Raw genomic sequence first — 16,014 nt, forward strand, 5'->3', positions numbered from 1 at the left:
AACTTTATGAAAAATAAGATTACAAAGTAATTAATTGTATGGAAAGAGAGGAATATATTTTGATAAAGAAAATATTTTGCATTTAGGGACATTGCCAATCTCTGGCTTCATGAATATTTTATCCTTATGGTAATGGCCATCTATGTTTGTATGAACTTTAAAAAGTTATGTTACTTTTGTCAGAGCTAGATTTTTAAAAGACTTATGATAGAAGAATCAGGCTCTTTCCTTCTAAGTGACATTCACAGTGCATAATTACAGTAAGCTCTCTCATTGACCCTGGCACTGACATTCACAGTAATGGAATTTATCACCATTCACTCTCTGCCACAAGCAGCCAGAATTAAAAGGATTTCGTTGTTAACTATTGCACACTTTCCTTCATTCAGAATCTTTTGTGAAGATCCTGCTGGCTCAATTGATATTGCATTTTCTCTTAATAGAAAATTTCTTTCCATTGTAATTTATTTGAGAGGCATGTACCAAACAGGTCATACATAAGAGTGAATGGACAGAGAATGACCCAGTTGAAATACTCTTTTTAATGCAAATCCCAGTTGTGGATAAATGAAGGGAACCACAAGTCATTGTGTGTTTCAGAGGAAACACGGAATTGTGTGGTCTTTTAAAGCAGATGCTTAAAGTAGTTTCACCCGATTCACCAAAGCCATTCATTCTATGCAGATGAAAGACAGAAACCAATGGATGCCTACAGAAAGCTTTGACGAAAAAAAAAAATGTTACCGGAAGAAATTAAAACTGCTGCTTCAGGTTCATGATTATAATGCTCACAGCTTGACAAAATTCCATAAAGCTTTGTAACGTCTCACTTGAAGTATTATTATTATCAACCTGCCTGTATGCAGGAATGAAGAAACTTAAAGAGTTTAGGTACCTTATATTTTCCCACAGTTCATCTTTGGAGCATGTAATAACCCAGATATAATCCCGATATATTCCCGATCCAGGCTAACGTAATCATGATATGGAGTGGTGGTGTCAGGTGCAAGAATAAGAACAAGAATAGAAGCAAGCTAGCTCACTTGGGATCATGAGGAAGATGTTGGATGTGAACTGAAAAAAAAGCAGAATGGGCTTGACCCTCACAATGCCCTTCCTTTCCAAGTTATAATTCCACATTGCAGGCAATGTGTCAATTTCAGTGAAAAAATTTTGCTAATTAGAACAATAACAGTTCAAAAGAATTAATATTTTACATGGTCAGTGAAATGTTATTCTATCCTGAAATCCATGGACTCAAAACATTGGTCTGAGAAGAAGAGAATAAATGAAGTTTCAATTGTATTTAATCATTTTAAAATGTCTAATTTGAAACACACAGGGAGAGACATGATTTTGGATGGGGAAATGCTTAATTTAATCTCAGTTTTCTGACTCAGTGCAGAAGCAAGAATTATTTGGGGATGCTAGATATAGAATAGCTAAATAATGTAGCTGCTTTATTTGGAAAATGTCTGCTCAGATTTAGGTTCTGCTTCTGTATTCCAGAAGACAGAACACAGGATTCTGAATACCACTTAAAACAAATCTATCCATCATAGAAAAATGAGTCAATACTTATATAAATGGATTTTTTAGCAGTAGAAATACATTTTTAGTGTGAATTTATTCTTCTTGGGAAAACAGAAGGAGTGTGAGAAGAGAGAGCAAAAGAAGATTGTGAACAAAAAAAATGCTAATGTGTTTGAGATATCTTATGAATCAATATTATGATTAAATCTATTATAAAAACCTAAAAATACCACTACCATAATTATTTTGGTGCTTAACATTTTATAGTTCCTATTTCTTTGAACAAGTTTTTATTTATTTATTTATTTGAAAGTAAAAGATACAGAGGAACAGAGAAAAACAGAAAGGTCCCAAATGGCTGTCCCCGCTGAGGCTAGGCCAGTTGGAAGCCAGGAGTTTCTTCTAGGTTGCTGGGCCCTGTAAACTGGAGGTCCTCAGTGTGGCAAAACAGGTAAAGCCACCACCTGAGATGCTGACATGCCATGTGGGCACAGCTTTGTGTCTGACTTCTCCACTTGCAGACCCAGCTCATGGCTAAGGATTGGCAAAAGCAGCAGAAGTGTCTGGGTCCCTATCAACCATATAGGAGACCTTGCAGTGGTGGTCTCCTGGCTTCAGTCTGCCTATCTGTGGTTGTTGTGGCCATCTTAGGAGTGAACTAATAGATGGGAAATTGATCTCTCCTTGTGTGTAACTCTTTCAAATAAATAAAAATAAATCTTGAAAAGTGTGCTTTAGTGTGGCATTTTCTTAATCTGATAGCAGTACCATGAGTATAACCCTGTACAGTTGCTCAGAAGGGCATTTGTCAGTAGGTAACCAACACTTCAAAACTCAGAGAATTACATTTATCCTAAGATTTCTTTTCAAAAACATCATTGATGTTTGTTTATAAGCCATAATTCTATATTTTTAGAGTATCAATAGCCCTTTCTGCACTGTGTTACAGCCTAGGGGTTTTGATATTTGTGTTTTTATTTTCACTTATCTGAAATTTTTTTCTTATTTCATCATTCATAGGTCACACTTAAGCATCATTTGCTGCGAGAAGATTTTTTTATGATTTTTTTTAAGATTTATTTTTTACTTTTATTGCAAACTCAGATATACAGAAAGGAGGAAAAACAGAAAGGAAGATCTTCTGTCTGAAGATTCACTCCCCAAGTGACTGCAATGGCTGGTGCTGTGCTGATGCAAAGCCAGGAACCAGGAACTTCTTCCCAGTCTCCTACATAGGTACAGGGTCCCAAGGCCTTGGGCTGTCCTCAACTGCTTTCCCAGGCCACAAGCAGGGAGGTGGATGGGTAGCGGAGCTGCTGGGATTAGAACCGGCATCCATATGGGATCCCGGAGTGTTCAAGGCAAGGACTTTAGCCATTAGGCCACCGCACTGGGCTCTTTTTTTTCATAATCTACATAGTTGATTAGGACAAAAAGTTTCAAGGGTTACAGAAAAGTGGGTAAGACCATTGTATCCACATTTTTTTTTGTGTATCTGGGGTAAGGAAGGAGATACAGGAAGAAGCCCCACCCAACCTACTACCGCATCCCAGGATCCCCGATGTGGGGTATGCTCTGAGGGCACTGTTTAAGTGGTTTCGGTAGTTCACCAGTTATGAATTGCTGCCAGTCTCGCCATTCCAAGCACAATGAAATCTCTCCAGAATCCACTGTCTAACATAGTCCACGTTTTTGATTTTCACTTCTTCAGTGACACATTGGTCCTTAATAGCATGTTATTTAATTTCATGTTGTTGCTGTTTTTCTCTTTTCTTCCTGTTGTTGATTTTATTTTATGGCTTTTCATTTAATGGACTGAATAGTATCTGTGTGGTAGAGACAATCATATCCAGATGTGAAGATACGATGCAGTATGCATCTCTTCTTCCAAACCAAGGATGGACTCCCAGTGAAACTCTTAACTGTATCTTGACAATAGGATGCTGGACTGTCTGCTATTATCTATACCTACAATGTCAGGATATACTTAAATAACAGAATGATGGACTTATGACTGTTTGTGAAGGATTATGCTTCTGTAGTGATATATGGGGAAATTGATTGAGGGAGGGGCCTTTGGGAGGGTGGAAGGGAAATCCTAGAGCATACAAAATGGTATCGTAAAATAAGAAATAATTTTAGAAGTATATATATAAATAAAATTACCTTGGGGCCCTGTGGTATAGTGGGTAAAGCTGTGACCTGTGGCACAGCCATCAAGTAAGAGTTGGTAGTTTCAATCCACTTTTTAAATGCAGCCCGAACTACTATGTCTGGTAAAGCAGCAGAATAAGTTCAAATAATTGGGCTCCTGCACCCACATGGGAAACCTGGAAAATGCTCTATTCCTTGCTTTAGATTGGTCCAGCTCTAACTATTGTGGCCACTGGGGAGTAAAGCAGTAGATGAAAGAGCTTTTTCTGTCTTTTGTTTTCTCTTTCCCTTTTTCTATCTCTCTGTGAGATACTCTAACTTCTAAATAAATACTTGAATATTAAAAATAAAATAAAATTTAAATTACTTAAATTCTGTACATGAAATTGGCTAAAACTTTATTTTATTCTCAGGATTGAATGGTTGTTAGGTGTTTAATATCAGTTATAGAAGATTATTGAACAGGAAAATATTTACAATGAATTTAATAGATGATGTGAGTATTCAATGGCAATAAACTTACATCTCAAGAGCACGAAGAGTCTGGAAGTTGTATATAGTATACTGCAAAAGAGAAGAAATACTATTGTGAAGAAAGAAAGTGAAACTATTGATTGTATGTTGCATTGATTTCTACTAAGTCACAAGGCAACTACTTTCTGAATAGTCGACTAGAGGAATAGAAATGTGTTAGGTTTTGATTTTTCATTCATTATTCATTTGCTCATTCATCTGTGCATTTAATCATTATTTTTAAAATGCCCGTGCATGCTGAGCACTGGACTAGATGCTGCAATGTGACCAGAGTAGGAAGAAATAGACAGAAAAGGCCTAAAAGCACCTTTTCATGGAGTCACTGATGGACTTGAAAGTTTTCATATTAGACCAAATTGACAACACCTGGGAAGAGGGAACCTCAGGGGGCGGAGGGAAACGGCTAAAACAGATGTGGAATGAGGCTTTGGGACTGTTCACTGAGAATTAAAGAAGGCCTAAGCCAAATGGTCCAAGGAAATGGAGATAAGGTGACAACTAGCAGAAATTTCGGAGTTAAAATTGAATGTGGAAGAGCAGAATTTGGCCTACCAATATGATGCCAGGTAACACATCCATATTTCTTTTTAGAAAGCCTGGGATCAAATCCCAGCCGAAACCCTGATTCTTGACTCCGACTCCCTGGAGGTAGAAGGTATTGGTTCAAATAATTTGATACCGATGGACGATCTGGATTGAATTTCCAGCTGTGAGTTCCAGTTTCTCAGTGATTGTGACACGTGAAGGAGTGAATCAATTGATAGGCTCTATCTCATCCCCTCTCTGTCTTGGTCTCACAATAAATACTTGTGAGACCTTCTGTCCAAATAAGTATTTACAAAATTTTTAAATCGTTGTAGAGGCTTATTATGGATAAAATGAAATAAAGAAATGAGTCTGATTCTCTATCAGTTTCAGGCTTTGGCTTGAGTAGATAGTATATTTAAGCAAAATAGGCTGTATTGCACTATATGGAAATGATTTTCAAAGCACATACACAAATAATATGTATATCCATGAATATGTTTATAAATACGTATGACAAATATGAAGTATGTATGTCATATAGATCTATAATAAAGCATATGTGTTGAACACATAAATGTACAAACTTTATTATAAAATTTTTGTCAATACTTTATACGCTAGTTCACCATACTGTTTCTTTTTTTTTTTCTGGTAAGGTGAGATATTCATACTTGAAATTTAAAGTTTTGAAATTTCTATTTTATCTAAAAAAGATGATAAAAATATCTAGCTGTGGAACATTGACAAAATTATGCCTTGAGAGGCTGTTACTTGACTCCAGGTAATCCAGATAGCAACTCTGAATCATAGTAATTATTTTATAACATTAGCTGTTTTTAAATGCAATGTCTTTTGGATAACTTTGTGCATGAGGTTTAGAGAGTTAAGTGACAGAAATTTCAGAATTCCAAGCTTGAGCTGGATTACAAATTTACTCTGGGTTTTATTTTCTTCATTAAACAAACAAACAAAACACTGATTTAAGAGTCACATAGAATCTGCTTTTAGTTGTGATAGGAGAAATTTGAAATTTCTGTGTCCACATAGGACAGAATTTCAGAGTATCAAGCTATTCAAGATACGAACGGAGTTTGGCATCTTCAGACATGAAAATCTACTCCCTTAGGACGTAGAAAGTAAAGACAATGGCCTCTTGATGAGTTGCCAACTCTCTTTAAATACTGAAATTTAATTCAGCCTTCTTTAAATCTCTGTTTGATCCATTATTTTGTCACCATAAAACTAGACCTTAGGTTAAAATGAATCAGGGCTCATTTTAAACTCCTTCAGCGTCAGAACTAAACATGATCTTACCTTATCAAGATGATTTAAAGGGATATGATGAGTTAGGATGTGACCTGACTTTACAAACCAGGGCTACTTAGAAATAAAAGAAAATGGCAACAGAAAGTATTGCTGCAAATATGTAGAAATGTCTTGCCTGTGGTGATCTGGATTAATGTACTGTAAGAAGGTAGTTGTCTCAGTTTACAACATGGCCTACTACTTAAGTATCTAAATTTTAAAACAATTTTAACCTTTACTAAAATTTATTTTTGTGGAAAAGGCATTGTTCTAGAGAAAGAAGGAGAGATAGAGAGCATCCATTTGTCAGTTCACTCTTTTTTTATTGTTAATAACATTGTATTATGTGATACAGTTTTATAGGCACTGGGATTACCCCTACCCCTCCCACACCCCTCCCCCCATGGTGGATTCCTCCACCTTGCTGCATAACCACAGTTCAAGTTCAGTTGAGATTCTTTCATTGCAAGCATTTAGCAAGCATTAAGTCCAGCATCTTATTGTCCAGATAAGTTCAGCGGCTTCTTTGGGGGACTTTCTCTGGTCTGAAGGTAGAGCTAACAGAGTAAAATCTGGGTCAGTTAAAAGCCCCAACAAAACATCAGCAACAATATACAATGTTATGGAATTAATTGACATAATATTGAATAAACAATATGTTAAAAATAATGCAAGTTAAATTTTTCGAAACACATGGGTTGAGACAGTATCAATGACAGGTTCAAAAAAATATTACAGGTTAAATTAAGGCAAACATGTGGTATCTAACCTTTTGGGATTCGCTCATTTCCCTTAGCATTATAGTTTCCAGTTGGGCAAAAATATGGAACTCTTCAGGAATTTGCGTGTCATCCTTGTGCAGGGGCCATGCTAATCTTCTCTGTATCGTTCCAATTTTAGTATATGTGCTGCCGAAGTGAGCACCTGCCGGGGTCCCTTGGCCAGCAAGTCAAACCCACTCAGTGTCTTTGTGGAACCTTTATTGTAGAGATGACACAGCAAAACCGGTGCTCAGCGGCTGCACAGCGGCTGCCATGCAGCCACCGCGCAGCCACCACATCGTGAGGCATTCAGCAGCTACATCTCTCTCTCCGAGGTGCACTCTCTCTCCCCCCCCCCCGCCCCGGTTCTCTGGCTCCCTTACATATTGGGTAACCCAGCCAATCAACGTAAAGGTCACCTGTGCACGCAGTGGGCAGGCCAATCATCACACAGATCACGAGCTGTCCACGCGCCATCCACGCACCCGTGGGCCAATCACAGCAGACTTCCTGAGACTTGTTTTTTCTACCACAGCAAGAAGCAGCAGTTCGGCGCCCCTTTGTCTAGGGTGTGGGCTGCAGGCTCTCTACAGCTCCCCACAAGCACCAGTTCACTCTTGAAAGAACCAGTGCTGAGCTGATCTGAACCCAGGAATCAGGGACTTTTTCCAGGATTCGTACATGAATGCAGGTGCCAAAGGAACTGGGCCATCTTCCAGTGATTTACCAAGCCATAAGCAGAGAGCTGGATTGAAAGCACAGCAGTCAGGGCATTCATCTGTGATATCTGGGCCAAAAGCAGGAAGTTTACTCTAATACACCATAGCTCTGGCACCTCCTAATGCTAAAACGATTTTAAAAAGCATCTACAGTTTTGGTCCCCACATAGATTATTATGTAAAAAGAGTTGCCAGTGATCCACAGTATAACAAAACATTATGGCCCTGTAGCCTAGCAGCTAAAATCCTCACCTTGCACCTGCTGGGATTCCAAACGGGTGCTGGTTCTAATCTCTGCGGCCCTGCTTCCCATCCAGCTCCCTGCTTGTAGCCTGGGATAACAGTCGAGGATGGCCCAAAGCTTTGGAACTTACAACCACATGGGAGACCTGGAAGAGGCTCCTGGCTTCTGGCTTTGGATTGGCGCAGCTCTGGCCATTGCACCAAGTTGTTGGGGGAGTGAATCATCAGGCAGAAGATCTTCCTCTCTGTCTCTCCTCCTCTCTGTATATCTGCCTTTTCAATAAAAATAAAATAAATCTTAAAAAAGACATTATTATCAATTTATAATAAAGTTAATTTATTAAGTTTAATAGAAAATGCTTTCTTCTAAGATTCCATCTTTCATTATTCAATATGAATGCTTTATTTATTATGGAATAATTTTGTTTCTATATATACATAATTGATAAATTTGTAAATGCATATTATACTCTTAAAAGTTTTCTTATTTGATTAAATTACAATTTCTGGGAACTTCTGACTTAAAATAGTCTGTAGTCCTCTCCAGGCAATATCTGAAATATGTTTAGTCTTTTCTGTCTTGAACTTAATTGGGAATAAGCAGTCAATAGTGCCATGCATTTATTAATGGCCTCAGATGCTCTGTAATTCTTTATTATGTCAAGCAAAACTAAATTTTCAGTTAGTATCACACAATAACAATATTTTTAAGATATATACTTTATGCATGATGAAATGAGAAAGTAACAGAGATGGTATTAATTTTAGAATAATTATATTTCAAAATTCACACTTCAGCAAACACAATATACTATACTGTGAAAATCTTCCCTAATGATATTGCATAGACAAGTCTAGTGTCTCCCCTATGGTCATGTTTGTTAAATTTATCGGGAGTTCCTTTTTAGTCTGCTTTTCTTGTACAGGAAGAGCATAGCAGCCCATTGTTGTTGGTAATGTCACTTGGTTACTTGGTGTCCCATCACCAGGAAGACTCTTAATAGGTCCTCTGTCTTCATTACCTGAATGTGTGTGAAAGCAAATGTGGAGTTAAAGGAAGTTGACTCACATTTTGTGTGTCCACTTCTATGACCTATTGGCAGTTTTCTATTGGCAGCTTTTACCATCAGTTTTTTTTTTTTTTTTTTTTTTTGTAAAGTGGGAGAAATGCTTAGTACTGTTAATAAGAAGTTAAAACACAAAATTTTACTCCCAACTTGCTTTTACTAACTCAGTTCAAACTAAAGTGTAAATAAAATTACATGTATATTCTTGTGTATCTGTATAGATAGATGATAGAAAATACATGCTATTGGCAAAATTGTTAATTTCCCTATTCCAGTATAGCACATAGTGAGGAGAAATAGGCAAAGCACTGATTTTTCTGTTCTGATTTTCATCAGTATTCAAGCACTATTTATAATTAACTTTCTACACGTGTCCCTCATTGATCACTTGATGCATATGCTTTCCCTGGAATTGGATTATTATCCGAGCATAGCAAATTAGACTTCCGGTTTAACAATTAATGCCATCAGGCTAATGAATGAGACTGGGATGCAGATTTAATCAGGGTTAGGTTTGTTTCCAGCCATTGATGTGTCTGTTTTCAAGAGTAGCCTCACGGTGTGGCTCAGGTGACAAAAACCTCTGACCCATCTCCCATCACAATCTCTAGGCGTCTCCACTTAAGGAATAATCTTCAGCAAAATACTTCAGACGGACCTGAAGTGATGTCAATGACATTCTCTCTGCATGGCCTTTGAGAACTGTCCATTACTCAGAGAAAGTACAAATAAGACGTATATAAAATTTAAAAGGGAAAAACAGGGAAGTGAATGGATGGAGAGATCAACTATTTTAGGAAGTGGTTTTCAGTTTATTTCCTTGGACGACTCACATGAACTGAGACTTTATTTTAAAATGCGTATGCATTGCTGTAATCACATGAAAACAATATGCTATAATAAACATAGCATTGAAAATAAATTTGGGCTCAAATTTAAGCTTCAACATAACCAGACTTGAGAAGTGTGGCCTTTTAACACGTGTTTGGACCATGAGGACTGCACCTTTTTGAATGGGTTAATGCATCATCAAACAATATACTTGCATTGCCTTGCTTATTCCTACACGATGTACAAGAGTCCAGAGGGTGAATTACATGAAGCGTCCATTGGTGGATGAAAGGATAAAGAAAATGTGATCCATACACACAGTGGAACTTTATTCACTCATTAAAAATAATGAAATTTGGACTTTTGTGTCAGAGAGATAAGACTTACAGATACTGTGATAACTGAAATACCCAACACAGGAGGCACAAATACTACTTGTTCTTCATATGTGGAAACTGAAAAAATTTACCTCATAGGAGTAGAGTCAAGGAAAAGTAAAAGTGCAGGGAAGATATAGAGAGATCACAAAATACAGTTAAGTAAGGGTGACTTTTAATGCTTTATAGCATGTTAAGATGACTGTGGCTTGAAATAGTTCATTACATATTTTCAAATAACAAAAAGACAGATGTTCATAGACATAAAGCATGCAAAATGTGCCATATGTTTACCAGACTGGAAATACTAATTACCAACACCTGATTATTTTGTATTCCATGCATATATCAAAATATTACACTGTACCCCTTAATGTATAGAATTAGTTCTAAAAATAAGTCTTGCTCCAATGGATTCCCTCTTCTACTATTTTCCCTCTTCTACACTTATCATTTCTGGAGGACACAGCGCAAGACACCATCTTGGAACAAGAGATCAACCCTGTCTGTGACTTCGGCAGGTCTTCCCAGAATTGGGAACTTGGGAAATAAAATTTGGTTCTTTCTAAGTTCTCCATTTTATGGTTTTCTGTTGCAACAGCAGAAGAAAACATATTAACTGATCTGTGTTACAGTCTAAGTAATTTCCTTTAGTAGCTGCATCTTTCAAGGATAATATAAATATAAAAAGATAATCATACCATACTTACTTGGGACACTTTATTAGTTTTGTGAAATTGGTGCCAGTGCTATGATAAAAATGTTAAACTGTTCTCATCAGTGCTGACAACTCATATGGACGCTGGTTCAAATCCCAGTTGCTTCATTTCTGATTTAGCTCCTTGTTGATATGCCTGGGAAGGAAGCAGAAGACAGCCTATGATGGAAGACCTGGGTGAAATGCTTTGATCCCGGTTTTTTGCCTGGCCAGTCCTGGCCATTGCAGCCATTTTGGGGAGTAAACTAAAAGATGGAAGATATCTTTCTTTCCCTCCTTTCCTTCCCCTTTCTATTAAGGAAAAACATTATGAAGTCTGATAGCTGGTGTAAAGGAGAGTTAAATGTGCTAGGGTCAATCCTGAGTCTATTTTCTCTGAAATCATACATTTGCTCCCTGTCCATGGAAGATAGAAACAATCCTATGGATAGTCCAGATCCATCTTAGATTTCTAAAATAGGGTGGAAATCTCTTTTAGGAGAACTCAGCATGTTTAACTCATAAAACACGAAGACAAAGGATAATGAAAGTCCAAAAATTAAATCTTATTAAAAGATGGGATTCATTAAAAGAAAGCCCATCTGCCAAAGTCAGGACTTTTAAGCCATTTTGCCTTTAGATAACTATTAAATCTCCAAAGAAAATGGTGGCTGAATTGCTAAACATTTATTCTTGTCAGCATGATCTGCTTCATTTTCTTAATAATAAGCTTTATGCCCTTAAAGTATGTTATGAAAATCTCCTTGCCATTTATCATTACGCCATCAGTAGTCACTACATAATCAGGTTCAATTATTAATATGCAAAGGTGTGCTGAGAATATAGCAAAATTATAAATATGCATACAGAAAGATCAGATAATTCATTTCCAATAACAAATACCTTTCATACCCAGCATTCTTCATTGTTTGTTCCAGAATTGTATTTGCTGTGTATGTATCAGAGTCTTAAGGTCTTCTAAAAACAGGTCTTGTTCTGATGGATACTGGCATTGCAATTAAAGAAAAAGAGATAAAAGAACACTACCCTCAGATTATTAAACCTTTAGTCCTTTTTTAATTGCTGATTTTTCACTTCCACAAAAGTATTCCATGTGTGTCTCCAGCCAATGTAATTTTCTGAGACCTTTCCTAGAGGGTAAATAAAATTGTCAAAGAGATTTCTAATGCTAAAAGATTAATATTACATACTACTTTGTAAAAAGTAAATTAAGAAAGTGGCAAAGCATCCTCTCGCTGGCTTTATGTCTTTGTGAAATGCAGCCAACTGACATCTATGGCCTATTTGTGGGTAATCTGACTTACTCTGCTCAAAGATTTCCTGCAGGTGTATGTCAGCAGTTCCTTCTCATAATCTTATCCCCCATAGATTAATAACTCTTCACAGTGTAATTTTGAATATCCATAGAGTTAGAAATTGGATAAATCAGACCTTACCAGAGTACAGAAGTACTAGTGTGTATCGCTGACACGTTGAAATCAAGTCTCTGAAATGTTTGACTAAAATTTGGCAAAAGCAACTAAAGAATTTAGCAAGTTAACTAAGAAATGCTAACCAACATCATCACTCTTTGAATGTAGGAAAAACAGCGTTAGGACTCTGCCTCCCTTGTTGATGAGCTTGAGTTTAGGGAGACCACACAACTTCTCCAAATTATTTCCTCTTGCTTGTAACAGAAGTAAGATTTAGACTTCAAATATTGGAGTAGTGATTTAACTTCTCAAAGTTTCATTTCTTAATTTGTGAAATGGGAATTGTAGTTCCTGTGTTAACATTTCACAGATTTGTGGGACTGGGCTATCTTTGATCTTACACTGAACAAGGGTTCTATCCCAAGGGTATCCTCATTCCACCTGGTCTCACTTACTTTATCCTTACAGTATCTCATGGATTTCTTCATCTGGTTGTCTGTGGAAAGCAATAAAACAACTAGCCACCTACACTTCAGGAACTACCCTCAACAGTCTTTCTAGTCATCAATGTGCAAGAACACCTAGTGGCATACAACTAGAACCATGGCATAATTATTTATCCAGGTTTTGAAACCTACAGATGTTTTGGCCTCATCTGTGAAGTTTATGTTTCAATATATAAGGATTCTTGATAAAAAGAGTTTGTCCTTTGTGGAAATCATTTGTATTCTATCAAGGATTTTTCTAGAGTGGTACAGTTTTGCCAATACCCTCTTGCTTTAAAGTCTACACAGCAATTGTGAAGTCAAGGTTACTCAAGTCTCAATCTAGACTGCCTTTTCTTCACTTTTGAATTAATTTCTTCTTTTCTCCATATGTCCACTTGGGTGAATGAGTTTAAATATACAATCTGATTTACTTCTTTGTGGCACTCTTGGTCTCTTAAATTGCAATTGTTCAAACTGCAACGATTTAGGCTGTGGGCTGTTCCTTGGGTGCAACAGAACTTACAAGCAAACTTTCTATTAGCTGCTGCAGAGATTCGTAAACCTTAGAACCACAAAGAAAGGTTATTGCCCTCTGAGATATTTATGGGGACTCACTTTTCCAGCTATGGTGAGATTGCTTTTATAAGCACCTCTGGTTTTCAAAATAGTAAAGAACTATATTTCAAATAAATATTCCCTGGAAGCTTCTTCTGCATTACTCAAATATCTTGTGCTCAAGGCTGCACAGCCCCGATAAAAGCTCTCTATCCAGGGCAAAAGGTTTTTTTTCTGACCTAGGGTTACAAATGGGCTTTTAAAACAACTAAGTATTGCACAGAATTGTTAGGGGGAAAATACCAAATATAGAGATTCTCTTTCTTACCTAAGAAGACTAACAATGGTCTTATAAAACTCTAGAGTTCATCTCTCCTGCTGTTGGCTCCCGTCAGTTCTCAATGCATTTCTATTCTTCCCACATCATGTCTTGATTGCTTGCTGGCTGTTTCCTCTACCAGCCTGAACTTCTTGAGGGCACAAGAGTGTTTTATTCATCCACTATGTTTGGTGTTGTGTAGTGAGCAGCACACAGTGGGCAGTCTCCAGAGGTGTTTTGTTTGATTACTAGCATTGTTTCTAATACTTGCAAGAAGATATGAATAAACCCCAGCATTAATTAATACTGCATTCATTATTTTTAAAAATACAATTCCACTTGTGACTTCTTATTTAACTCTGACACACCCTCTCTGAAATGCTGTGCAGAATTAAATGGTCTGTTTGAAATTTTACTGCACGTGGTATTCAAATGTATCATAATAAATGTACTCTGGAATGCAATTCCAGTAATTAAGTTGGACTTGCTGCAAAATTGGCATTGTCTTTGAAAGCATTTTTCTAGAAAGTAGGAGAAGTTTATATTTTGCCTCCTCATTTCCATTGTGCAAAACAGTCTTCATGAGCAGTAGGTTTCTCTCCATTATTGTTGTTTTGTTTCCTTTTTTAAAATACAAAATCTTCCCATAGACAGGTCATCTAATGAGCTATTCTTTACATAGGCTTTATATGAAAGAAATATAAATTATCCTATTATTACACTCTATTAAAATTCATTGCAAAATATATCCCCCTAAGAAAATGACCTTATGTAACAATGGGAAAACAGCCATGGGAAGGAAAGTTACTTAATGTATATAACAGAGGTTCTCATCGAGAAGTCCTCATTTGTAATACCAAGAACTGACCTCTCCCTTGGAACAACCCCACAGAGCCAAAGCCTTGCTCCTGCAGTTCAAGGGGTTGTGTGTGCACAGGACAAGTGCATGTGGCTTTAGAGTTATCATTCCTCATATGAATAAGAAGGCGGAAAGTGTCCTTAAATACTTATCTGTTAGAAAATATCTGCAAAAGTTACAGTGTAACACTTGTACTGCACGCTTACAGGGCATACAGTAACGGTGGCTGGAGGAAACTTTTCTTCCACCAGGAGAATACTACATATTTGTTTAAAATACTCTTACAAAATTGACAAATTATTTCACATTTTTCTTTAACCAGTGGCTGAGCCAGAGATTAAAATGCATTTTGGAAACATACATCTGATTTTTGCTTGAATTAATTATTAGATATTCAATTGAATAATTCCTGTCTAACTCATTGCCAAAAACTTAGTGCACACACACATTGGGCAATATCTTATTAACAACTTGAATTTTATAGACTCCGTACCTAACATTCTGCTTTGATTCAGCAGATTTGGTGTGGCCTCAAAATTTGCTAGTCTTCAAGAGTAGCCATCTTTTTCCATGTAGTGTCTCCCAGATTGTTGTTGCCATCATTTTTTTCCCTACAGAAAACTTCCAAAGATGTAGTGCTTACCAGTTAATCAGTTTTCTAAGCTGATCAGGAGAAGGCTGAAGACTTGTGTTAACCAGAAGATACTTTGAAATCATGCAGCATCACACTTGTAATAAACTTAGAGTCTGCTTAAGGGCAGAGGACTATGTGTTAAACTGCCAAAAATGTGTGAAATGGGAACAGATTAAATATTAAATGAGTGTTTTTGGGATTGCAGAAATGTAAGACAGAAGTTTAAGCATAGGCATTGCATGCAATGGTTAAGATGCTGGTTTGAATGCCAATGTTCCAAATGGGCATTCCTGAGATCAAGTCTGGCTCTGTTTCTGATTTCTGCTTCCTGCAAATATACACCAGAATAAGGCAACAGATAATTGTTCATGCACCTATGGAATCTGGTAGTCACTAGGAGATACACATAAAGTTCCTGGTTTGGATTTCATTCTATCGCTGGTTATTGTAGAAATGTATTGAGTGAAGTAGTAAATGAAGGATCTCTCTCTCTGCCTTTCATGTTATATGTTTATACACACACATGCATATACGTAGACCTATGATTTAAGACAGAGATTCAATGGGGGATTGGAGCAATTCTTATTGTTGAGGACACCATGGAAAAGTTCGAAATCAGCTTGAGTCTTTAAGGTTTAATATAATAATGACAAAAAAATTTAGAAGATAAGGAGAAAAAATAGATGCAGAGTTGCACAGTTGGCATATGTGTCCTTGGTCATAGTTCACATTCCGTCCAACACAGGCCTCCCATGATGACCGTGCAGACAGCCACTGAGCTTCTGCGAGTACTTTTTCAATAGTAAGAAACTCACTTCATTCTGAAGCTTCAACTTCATTGAATATGGCTTATACCTGTCATTTTAGAAAAGTGTTTCATATTTCCCTATAACTTTCCTTCATTGCCCTAAATTTTGTTCTATTAGTCTGCAATTTGAGGAAAGACAGAGCTAGAAATAAGAAGTATGCTTTTCTGG

The 16,014-nt window shown here is 36.9% G+C and overlaps 1 protein-coding gene and 1 non-coding gene across 2 annotated transcripts in view; both read right to left on the bottom strand.

Annotated features, from left to right (window-relative positions):
* Nucleotides 1-16,014, bottom strand: part of LOC121156482 (mitochondrial import inner membrane translocase subunit Tim9-like) — a 39,662-nt gene that overhangs the window by 22,697 nt on the left and 951 nt on the right. The window lies entirely within an intron of this gene.
* LOC121156580 lies at nt 6,872-6,978 on the bottom strand. Its single transcript, XR_005883884.1, has one exon. It is a non-coding gene; the product is annotated as a U6 spliceosomal RNA (small nuclear RNA).

Source organism: Ochotona curzoniae, unplaced genomic scaffold (assembly GCF_017591425.1).
Source record: "Ochotona curzoniae isolate NIBS_2020 unplaced genomic scaffold, NIBS_Ocur_1.0 contig_3432, whole genome shotgun sequence".
Classification (NCBI taxonomy): domain Eukaryota; kingdom Metazoa; phylum Chordata; class Mammalia; order Lagomorpha; family Ochotonidae; genus Ochotona; species Ochotona curzoniae.